This window comes from Cebus imitator, unplaced genomic scaffold (assembly GCF_001604975.1).
Source record: "Cebus imitator isolate Cc_AM_T3 unplaced genomic scaffold, Cebus_imitator-1.0 Scaffold360, whole genome shotgun sequence".
Classification (NCBI taxonomy): domain Eukaryota; kingdom Metazoa; phylum Chordata; class Mammalia; order Primates; family Cebidae; genus Cebus; species Cebus imitator.
Window position 1 is genome coordinate 1,253,408 of NW_016107675.1, and position 12,269 is coordinate 1,265,676.

The window sequence follows — 12,269 nt, forward strand, 5'->3', positions numbered from 1 at the left end:
AAAAAAAAAAAAAAAAAAGCACAAATAGCAAGAGAATACATTTTTAAATGTCTTTAGATCAGATTGTGAATGAATGAAATAACTGATACGACTGGACTGCGTTACTTTAAAATATTTTAATAGAACATTACTATGTTTTGAGCCACTAAACCTCTTTTTTTGTCTGTAGTTGAGATTTAATGTTTGCTTTTTTCTATTGTCACTTTTCCTACATCCATGAATTCAAAAAGAGAGCAAATGGAAACCATGGTTGTATTCTATTTTGTTATTCTTATTCAAAATCCTGAAGAGTGTTATGGAGGCTCTCAAAATATTTTTCTGAATTCATATTTAAAAATTAAATATTCTGGAAGCACTCTTCTGTATATAAAGTTGATTTTATGCTCTCTGGCAAAATAAACAATGTATATTCTTTATATTCATTAACAATAAAAACCAGTAGAATTTTTTAAATGAAAAAAGTGGTTATGTAGATAGTTAATTAATGGCCAATTATTCCTAGTAAGAATATGCAATATTGTATTGGAAACATCCTTGTGATTGGAAATTCAGTATATTTTAACAAAAATCAGAGGGTGTTACTGTAACATATCGTGAGGGTGTTACTGCGAATAGTATTGATAATCCTGAATGCTAATTGCTTGAGGTATTATTTTCAATTTTTTTTAATTCTCATGGACTTACAGGTATAAGCAAGGTTTCATTACATGGATATTTTGCACAGTGAAGGACTCTGGGCTTTTAGTACCCATCACCTTTATATCGTACTCAATAGATGGTACTTCATCCCTTACCTCACACCCACAATCCCACATTTTGGAGTCCCCAGTATCTATTAAATAATAGACATAATGCATACTCTGTATGTCCGTGTGTAGTCACCAAAACATGCAATTTTTTACTTTCTGTTAAAATAAAATCTCCCTATTTGGATTACTGCACTCATGTTAATGTACTCTAGTTTGATCCACATTGCTACAAAACACATGATTTTATTCTTTTTATTATGGATGAGTAGTATTTCATGGTGTATTTACGGTACATTTTTTAGCCAAACATCTATTGATGGACACTTAAGTTGATCCCATAACTTTGCTCTTTTGACTAGCACTACAATAAATATACAAGTGCAGATGTCTTTTAATAAAATGATTTCTCTTTCTTCAGGTGATACCCAGTAGTGGGACTGTTGACTCAAAGGGTAGTTCTATTTTTATTTCTTTGAGTAATTTCTATACTGTTTACCGTAGAGCTTGTTCTAACTTATACTCTCATCAGCAGAATATGCATGTTCCCTTTCTTCTCCATCCTCACCAGCATCTGTAGGCTTTTAATTTTTTAATAGTTGTCTTTCTGACTGGTGTAAGATGGTACCTCATTGTGGTTTTAACTTGAATTTCTCTGAAAACTAGAGATACTGAACATTTTTTACACGGCTCTTGGTTGCTTGTGTATCTTCTTTTGAAAAATATCTGTTCATATCTTTTGCACACATTTGTTGAGGATATTGGGTTTTATTCTTGTCAAGATATCTGAGTTGCTTGTCAATTATGGATACTAGCCAATTATGGATACTGCTTGTCAGATGAATTGTTTGCAGATATTTTCTTCTGTTCTATAAGTTGTATATTTGCCCTTTTGCTATGAAGAAACAATTTAATCAAGTCCTTCTTGTTTTTGTTGTATTTACTTTTGAGGACTTAATCATAAATTCTTTACCTCACCAATGTTCACAAGAAATTTTTCTGTTTTCTTCAAAAATTTTATAGTTTTATGTCTTCTATTTAAGTCCTTAATTCATCTTGACTTAATATTTGTATAAGGTGAGAGATAGGAGTCCAGGTTTAGTCTTCTGCATATGGCTCTGCAATTTTCTCAGCACCACTGACTGAATAGGATGTTCTTTTTCCAGTGTATATTTTGGTCAGCTTTGTCAATGATCAGTTGGTGGTAGGTATGTGGCTTTATTTCAGTTTCTCTATGCTGTTCCATTAATCTACGTGTCTGTTTTTATACCAGTACCATTCTATGTTGATCACTATACTGTTATAGTAGAATTTCAAGTCAGGTACTGTGATGTCACCAGCTATACTCTTTTTGCTTAGGATTGCTTTGGCTATTTGGGCTTGCTTTTTGTCTGTGAAGAATGACACTGTCAATTTGATTGGAATTGCACTAAATCTGTAGATTGCTTTGGGCAGTATGGCCATTTTAATAATATTGATTCTTTCACTTCATGAGCATGAGCTATTTTTACGTGGGTTTGTGTTACCTATGATTTCTTTCTTCAGAATTTTATAGTTTCCCTTGTAGAGATCTTTTGCCTCCTTGGCTGGCTATATTCCTAGATAGTTTATTTTCTGTGTGGCTATTGTAAGTGGCATTGTGTTCTTCATTTTGCTCTCAGTATGGACATTGCTGATCTATAGACATGCTACCAATTTTTGTACACTCATTTTTTATCCCGAAACTTTAATGAAGTCATAGATCAAATCTAGGATTCCTTGGAATAAGTCTTCAAAGTTTCCTAGGTACAAGATTATATCATCTGTGGAAAAGGGTTAATTTGACTTGCTCTTTCCCAATTTGGATATATTTATTCCTTTCTCTTGCCTCATTGCTCTAGTTAGGACTTCCAATAATATATTCAATAGCAGTGATAAACTTGGCCATTCTTGTCTTGTTCCTCTTCTCAGTGAGAATGCTTTTAATTTTTCTATGTTTAGTATGATTTTGGCTGTGACTTTGTCATATATGACATTTACTACTTTGAAATGCCAAAGTATACTCTTTGATTAATTAATACTTTTAATTGATTAAGTCAAGATGAACACTGTGAAGTTTGTTTCTCCTATGCCTAGTTTAAAATGTTTTTTTTTTTAAATTATGAAGAGATACTGAATTTTATCAGTTTGAGAAAATTGCAGAACCATATGCAGAAGACTAAACCTGGACTCCTATCTCTCACCTTATACAAAAATTAAGTCAAGATGAATACTTTGAAGTTTGTTTCTTCTATGCCTAGTTTAGGGTTTTTTTTTTTTATTATTATAAAGAGATACTGAATTTTATCTAATGCTTTTTCTACATCTATTAATATGATTTTTTATTTTCATTCTATTTAGGTATTGAATCATATTTATTGATTTGCATATGGTGAACCATCCTTACATAACTGGAATACATTTCACATGATAATCATGTATTATCTTTCTTGATAGGATGTTGGATTCAGCTTGCTAGTATTTTGTTGAAGAGTTTTGCATCTGTATTTATCAGAGGCATTGGTCTGTAATTTTGTTTTGTTGTTATGTCTTTGCCTGGCTTTGGTATCAGGGTGATGCTGGCTTCTTTATGAGTTAGAAAGGACTTCCTCCTCTTGGATTTTTTGGAAGAGTTTTAGTAGAATTGGTATCCTTGTATATCTCATAAAATTTGTCTGTGAATCTCTCTATATTTTTTTGGTGGAAGTGTATTTTCTTACTGATTCTGTTTCACTAACTCATTATTGGGCTATGGGATTTTTCTATTTTTTCCTGTTTCAAACTTGGGAGATTGTATATTTCCAGGAATGCATCCATTTCCTCTAGGTTTCTAGTCCTTCTGTGTGAAGATGCTCATAGTCTCTGATGATCTTTTGTATTAAACTATATCAGTTGTGCCACACCTTTTCATTTCTGGTTGTATGTATTTGAATCATTTCCCTTGTTTTCTTAGTTAACTAGCTACTGGTCTATCAATTTTATTTTTCCAAAAATGTAAATTTTTAAATTATTTTTTTGTATTGTTTTTCTGGTCTCAATCTCATTTGCTTTTGCTCGGATTTTTGTTATTTCTTTTCTTTTGCTAGTTTTCGGTGTTTTTTGTTCTTGTTTCTTCAGTTCCTTGAGATGCAACATTAGGGTCATTTGAGATTTTTTCTTTTTGATGTAGGTATTTAATACTATAAACTTCCCCCTTAGCACTGCATTTGCTGTTTCCCATGGATTCAAGTAGAACCTGTACCCATGGTTTCAAAATTCAAAAAATTTTTGCCTTAATTTAATCATTACCCCAACAATCATTCAGGAGCAGATTATTTACTTTAAATGTATTTATGTAGTTTTTTTGGCTTCCTATTGGTATTGATTTATAGTTTATTCTGCTGTGGCCTGAGAAAATATTTGATATGATTTCATTATTTAAAATTTATTGAAACTTGCTTTCTGGCTTACTGTATGGTCAATTATTGAAAATCTTCAATGCACAGAGGAGAAAAATGTATAGTCTGTGATTATAGAGTAGAATGCTCTATAAATTACTGTTAGTTTTATTTTTTCTAGGGTTCAATTTAACTACAAGTTTCTACATTGATTCTTAAACTCCATGATCTGTCTTGTACTATCAGAAGGGTGTTTAAGTTTCCCACTATTATTGTATTACTACCTACCCTTCTTTGTGTTTTTTAAAATATATATTTTATTGCATTTTAGGATTTGGGATACATGTGAAGAACATGAAAGATTGTTGCATAAGTACAAACATTGCAATGTAGTTTGCTGCCTTTCTCCCCATCACCTATATCTGGCATTTCTCCCCATGTTATCCCTCCCCAACTCCTCACCCCCCTCTGTCCCACCCCTAGTCCCCCCACCCAACAGACCCCAGTGTGTGATGCTCCTCTCCCCGTGTCCATGTGTTCTCATTGTTCAACTCCCACCTATGAGTAAGAACATGCGGTGTTTGATTTTCTGTTCTTGTGTCAGTTTTCTGAGAATGAGGGTTTCCAGGTTCATCCATGTCCCTATAAAGGACATGAACTCATAGTTTTTTATGACTGCATAGTATTCCATGGTGTATATGTGCCACATTTTCCCTGTCCAGTCTATCATAAATGGGCATTTGGGTTGGTTCCAAGTCTTTGCTATTGTAAACAGTCCTGCAATGAACATTCATATGCATGTGTCCTTATAGTAGAACAATTTATAATCCTTTGGATATATACCCAGTAATGGGATTGCTGGATCAAATAGGATTTCTATTTCTAGGTCCTTGAGGAATCGCCACACTGTCTTCCACAATGGTTGAAGTAATTTGCACTCCCACCAACAGTGTAAAAGTGTTCCTAATTCTCCACATCCTCTCCAGCATCTGTTGTCTCCAGACTTTTTAATGATCGCCATTCTAACTGGCGTGAGATGGTATCTCAATGTAGTTTTGATTTGCATTTCTCTAATGACAAGTGATGATGAGCATTTTTTTAATATGTTGTTGGACTCATATATGTCTTCTTTTGTAAAGTGTCTGTTCATATCCTTTACCCAGTTTTGAATGAGCTTGCTTGTATTTTTTTCTTGTAACCTGTTTTAGTTCTTTGTAGATTTTGGATATAAGTCCTTTGTCAGATGGGTAGATTGCAAAAATTATTTCCCATTCTGTTGGTTGCCAGTTCACTGTAATGATTGTTTCTTTTGCTGTGCAGAAACTCTGGAGTTTAATTAGGTCCCATTTGTCTATTTTAGCTTTTGTTGCCAACACTTCTGGTGTTTTAGTCATGAAGTCCTTGCCTATGCCTATGTCCTGAATGGTTTTGCCTAGGTTTTCTTCTAGGGTTTTTATGATGTTAGGTCTTAGGTTTAAGTCCTTAATCCATCTGGAGTTAATTTTAGTGTAAGGTGTCAGGAAGGGGTCCAGTTTCTGCTTTCTGCACGTGGCTAGCCAGTTTTCCCAACACCATTTATTAAATAGGGAATCCTTTCCCCATTGCTTGTTTTTGTCAAGTTTGTCAAAGATCAGATGGCTGTAGGTGGGTGGCATTACCTCCTAGGTCTCTGTTCTGTTCCATTGGTCTACATCGCTGTTTTGGTACCAGTACCATGCTGTTTTGATTACTGTAGCCTTGCAGTATAGTTTGAAGTCAGGTAGCGTGATGCCTCCAGCTTTGTTCTTTTTGCTTAGAATTGACTTGGCTATGCGGGCTCTCTTTTGGTTCCACATGAAGTTTAAAGTGTTTTTTTCCAGTTCTGCGAAGAAAGTCATTGGTAGCTTGATGGGGATAGCATTGAATCTATTACTTTGGGCAGTATGGCCATTTTCACAATATTGATTCTTCCTAACCATGAGCATGAAATGTTTCTCCATCTGTTTGTGTCCTCCCTTATTTCCTTGAGCAGTGGTTTGTAGTTCTTCTTAAAGAGGTCCTTTACATCCTTTGTTAGTTGTATTCCTAGGTATTTTATTCTCTTTGTAGCAATTGTGAATGGCAGTTCGTTCTTGATTTGGCTCTCTTTAAGTCTGTTATTGGTGTATAGGAATGCTTGTGATTTTTGCACACTGATTTTGTATCCTAAGACTTTGCTGAAGCTGCTTATCAGTTTAAGGAGATTTTGGGCTGAGATGATGGTGTCTTCTAAATATACAATCATGTCATCTGCAAATAGCACAAATCTGTTGTAACCTGTAGCTTCCCTGTTCCTTCTCTGGCCCTCCTTTTCTGCTAAGCTTTGTTTCCTAATCAAAATCTTCTGCCACTGCCATAGCTACTGCTGCTACTGGAACTGCCATATCCACTTTGGTTTTGTGGTTTGGCAAAGTATTGGTCGCCGCCACCATAGGGGTCACAGCTTCTGCCTCCAAAGTTTCCTCCCTTCATTGGTCACAAATTTGAAGGCTGATTGTTGTAATTGCCAAAATCATTGTAGCTTCCACCACCTCTGATATTGTTTCCACTACCACTGCCAAAGCTGCCTCTGCCTCTGTTGTCATAGCTGTCACGGCTGCCACTCCCGCCATAGCAACTGCCCTGGTTTCCATAACCCTGTCCACCACTTCCATAGCCTCTGCTTCCTCCAAAATAACTAGGGCTGCCTCCTCCATAACCACGCACCATCATTACTAAATCCATTATAGCCATCCCCAATGCCACCATATCCACCACCACCACAGTTGCCACCAAAGCCACCATGACCCCTGAAGTTTCCCCCATGACCAAAGTTGTTATTCCCACCAAAACCACCTCCACTACCACCACCAAAGTTTCCAAAACCACTTTGACCTCTTTGGCTGGATGAAGCACTAGCCATCTCTCACTTTGACAGGGCTTTCCTAGTTGTGGCTATTCACAGTGTGGTATTTCTGAATGACAATCTTATCCACGGGGTCATGGTTGTCAAAGGTTACAAAGGCAAAGCCCCTTTTCTTGCTGCTGCCTCTGTCAGTCATTTCAATCACTTCTATTTTTCCATAGTGTTCAAAATAATCTCTTAGGTGATGTTCTTCAGTGTCTTCTTTAATGCCACCAACAATTTTTTTTTCACAGTTAAGTGGACACCTGCTCTTTGAGAATCTTCTCTTGAGACAGCTCTCTTTGGTTCCACAACTCTTCCATCCACTTTGTGTGGCCTTGCATTCATGGCTGCATCCACCTCCTTCACAGTTTTATAAGTGACTAACCCAAAGCCCCTGGAGTGCTTAGTGTTTGGATCTCTCGTTACCACACAGTCTGTGAGCATTCCCCATTGCTCAAAATGGCTCCTCAGGCTCTCGTTAGTTGTTTCAAAGCTCAACCTTCCAATGAAGAGCTTCCTGAGCTGTTCCAGCTCTTTAGGAGACTCTGAATTAGACGTGATAGCAAGGAGAAAAGAGACTTTAATGATGCTTCTTCAGCAGCATCCATGGGCCTGCCTATCTCTTTTGTTAGGTCAAGTAGTATTTGTTTTATGAATCTGGGTGCTCCTGTATTGAATGCATACATATTGAGAATTGTTGTATTTTCTTGTTGAGATGATCCCTTTATCATTATATAATTATTCCCTTTGTCATTTTTTAAACTGTTGTTGTCTTAACTCAGTATTATCTGGTATAAGTATAGCTATTCCTGCTCATATTATGTTTCAATTTGTATAGAATATATTTTTCAGCCCTTTAATTTTGAGTCTGTAAATGTCTGTACCAGTTAGGTACGTTTCTTCTATGCATTATATAGTGGGAATTTCTTCTTTTATCCATTATGCAGCCTCTATCTTTAAAGTGAAGCATTTAGTGCATTTGTGTTCAAGGTTAGTATTGATTTGTGAGGTTTTGTTTTTGTTACAATGTTAAGTATTATCAAGTTGCTTTACAATATAAATTGTGAAATTGCTTCCTTTAAGACCTGCAAGTTTTACACATTCATATGTTTTTATGATGATGAGTATCATCTTTTATTTCCATGTTTAGAAATTCTTTGAGCGTTTCTTTTTGGACCTGCCTAGTGTTGACAAATTCTATCAGTGTTTGCTTGTCTGGGAAAGACTTTATATCCCTTTCATTTATGAAGCTTAGTTTAGCAAAAATTTTTCACAGAAATGTTATTTTTCTTTAAGAAGACTGGAAATATTACCTCAATGTCTTCGGGCTTGTACAGTTTCTACTGAGTTTTCCTTTGTTAGTCTGATTGGATTTGCTTCAGAGGTAATTTGACATTTCTCTAACTGCTCTTAAGATTTTTTCCTTTACATTTGCTTGGACAGTATGATGACTATGTGTTTAGGTGATGTTCATATTCTAAAGAACCCTTCAGGTAATCTCCAAGCTTCTCGTATTTGGATGCCCACAAATCAGGCAAGAACAGGAAAGTTCTGAAAAATTTCCACAAATGCGTTTCTAAACATTTTACTTTTTGTTCTTCTCCATCAGGAATGCCTATTATTGATAGTTTTTGTCACTTTACATAATCTCATATTTCTAATAGCTTTGTTTATATTTTAATTTATTTTTAAGTTTTGTATGACTAGGTTAATTAAAATGATCAGTTTTCACACTCTTAAATTATTTTCTCTGATTAGTCTATTTTTTGTTAAAGGTTTCAACTATATTTTGACATTTCTTCAGTAAATTTTTTCACTTCCTGAAGTTCTCTCTTTCTTTCTTTCTTTCTTTCTTTCTCTTTCTTTCTTTCTTTTCTTTCTTTTTCTTTCTTTCTTCCTTTCTTTTTAAATATCTTTCTCTTCTTTTATATTCTGAATTGGTTTTAATTTTTCCCATTTTTTGTGTTGCTTTTCCACTTTATTTTGGATCTCACTGTGTTGCCTTACAATCCATATTTTGAATTGTTTCCTGCCATTTCAGAACTTTCCTTTCAGTTAGGATACATCATAGAGAGCTAGTTAGGATACATTGTAGATGGCTAGTATACCTTTGGGGATATTGCAAAAATATGTTAGCTTATGCTTCCAGAATTGTTTGTCTGGTGTCTTCTCATCTAGATTAGCTATCTTGTTGGTATTCTAAATTTACTTTTATTTGGATGAGATTACCCTTACCTTGAGAATGTTACTATAATATATGTTATGTAGTATCCTTAAGCTTTGGTTCTGGGTGCTTTCTGTGGCAAACACTGTATGTTTCTTGGTTATAGATACTCTTTTCGTGGTGGCTCTTAAATGTTGGTCATAAGTGCTATCTACTGAGTATGTTTGCAGGCTCACTGACTCCTGTGGTACTGAGACAGCAGAGGTCTCAGGAAGCTTACCTTGTTCCCCTGTTCTGGGTAGTTTTGTCAGTAGATTTTCTATTGAATTGTGCACTTCATCCTCCATGCCAGTAGGTGGCACTAATGGATAAAAGCTGACTGTGGCTGACACAAATGTTTCTATGCTTGATCTTTGTTTACTATGAGAAGCTCTCTTTTACTGCAGGCAATGAACTCCTCTATCACTAACATCAAGATATTTCTCTACTTGAATGACTAACATCAAGATATTTCTCTTCTGTGGAGAAAACAGAAGCCTTGTACACTGTTGGTGGCAGTGTAAGTTACTACAGCCACTTGGAGAACAGCTTGAAGGTTCCTCAAAAAATTAAAAATAGAACTACAATATTATCCATCAACCACCCCACTGCTAGGTGTATACCCAAAAGAAAGGGAATTCGTATATCAAAGAGATATCTGCACTCCTATATTTATTGCAGTACTATCCACAATAGCCAAGATTTGGAAGCAACCTAAGTGTCCATCAATAGATGAATTGATAAAGAAAATGTGGTACATATGCACAATGGTACATATGTACCACATATGTGCCATTTTCAAGAATTAGAAAATGCCATGATCTAATTCTTACTTATGATTATTCAACCATAAGAATTAGATCATGTCATCAACAACATAAATGGAAATGGAGCTCATTATGTTAAGTTAAAATTAACCAGACACAGAATGACGAACATTATATGCTCTTTCTTATTTGTGGGAGCTAAAAATTAATACAATTGAATTCATGGAGATAAAGAGTAGAATGATGGTTACCTGAGACTGGGAAGGGTAGTAGAGGTGGAGAAGTGGAGATGGTTAATAGGTACAAAAGTATAGTTAGATAGAATGAATAAGATCTATCATTGATAAAGCAACAGGATGACTACAGCAAACAATAATTTGTCATACAGATTTTAAATAACTAAAACAGAGTAATTAAATTGTTCATAACACAAAGAAAGTATAATGCTTGAGGTGACAGATACTTAAGTTACTTTGATGCAATTATTGGCATTGCATGCCTGCATCAAAATATTTTATGTACTGTATAAATTTATGAACCTACTATGTACTCACAAAAATTAAGTTAAAAAATTTAGAATATTTAATTGCATAATAATGTCTTCACACTAAGTGGTTAAAATTAAAAATAGTTGATAAAATTTATTGCCAGTTAACAACAAAAAGTATAAAGGCATGGTTTTAGTGAACTGTGGAGTGTCCAACTGCTTGCTGACTCCTCATCTAGAGTAACATGTTTATATGTGGTACAACTACCTGCCATAGTTAAACCCATGTATCAGTTGGAAGGTCCTCAAAATGTGACCTCTCAAGGCAGTAAAACATTATTCAACTACAAATTAGTTTTTGTCAGATATTTAGGGTCAATCAGCAAAAATACCAGTTTTAGATCTTAGGAAATTTATACTATAATGCCATTGTTGTGTGGATAGAGGCAGAAAACTATTTAACATACTTTACTTCTCTTGTACAATTTCCTCATACCTTGCTGCAATTTTGCCAACCTTGCATCAAAAATTCTTCAAGTATTTAATGTACAAATTAGTTCAATTTTGTAAAAACTTTACTAATTACCACGTGTCTCCATTTTTAATAAAAACCTCCCAAGTTGTTCTGACAGGTAGATAAGTCTTCGTGGAATGCATAAGAAAAAGAAATGTATGATCGACCCCATCCAGTATATTATTAATGAGGTGGGAAGACAGCAACTGTAGAAAAATGCTTTAATTTTTGTCACTAAAAAGTCAATGAAGTCTTACACATTTAAAATAGTTTTACCCTAAAACATATTGTAGACATTACATTTTATCAATGAGCTTACAGTCAAGTAACAATACAATACCTGAGTGGTAGGTAACAGCACAGGTAGCTACCTTTCAACTGCCAACTTTCACATAAGGCGGAAAACTGTAGTTTTAGTGAATTATTGACAGAAAACAAATAAGATTATGAACAATCCATCCACAGCCTTTGGTAGTATGGACCAAAAAAATTTTGAATTGTACATTTACTATTAGGATATATATATATTAATAATTATTATTCCTAAAATTCAACAAGGTTAATTCAAGTTCAAAAGAAAATATGCAAAATATTCACATGAATAACATACTAAATTCTGTATCTAAGCCCTTTGCTCCAAAGGAAAGCAGGTGATTTAAAGACTTAAAATACAGCTTTTACATAAATATTGGGGTCTGGTCAATGAATCAACTCAAATTGTCTAATGAATTTAGTAATCTTAAGAGAGATTAATTAGGTTGGTATTTATTCATTATGAATTAAGAAATTAAAGAGTGATAAATTATTTTGTTAGCAGATAATGGTGTTTGACAATTGGTTATAAAATCTTATAGTATTTAATATAACAAAATTAATTATGCACAGCTGTTCTGCTCTTAATGTATGAGAGTAATTTCATTGAAAAACTGTATCTTTTGTTCAAAGCAGGGAAGCTGACTGTGTAAAGATCAATTATATATTAAGAAATATAAAATTAGTTTCTTACTTGCTGATAAACTAGTTTTAAAAGGATGAGACATTTTCCTTGGTGAAGCACCAGTTAATTCTCTAAAATACTACAATGCTAATTTGAGTAGCATAACCCCGGTTTACATTATTATGGAGCAATACATATAATTTAAATTATTATAAAAGATATTATTGTGAATTGTGAGTTTAAGTGTAATTCAACTCTGAAAGAAAAAGAAAATTCACTCTAAACAAAATAATTAAATCAATTACCTGGTAAGCT

General features: G+C 34.3%; 1 pseudogene; it reads right to left on the reverse strand.

Annotated features, from left to right (window-relative positions):
* Positions 1-6,437: 6,437 nt before the first annotated feature.
* Positions 6,438-12,057, reverse strand: LOC108288032 (annotated as a pseudogene).
* Positions 12,058-12,269: the final 212 nt, after the last annotated feature.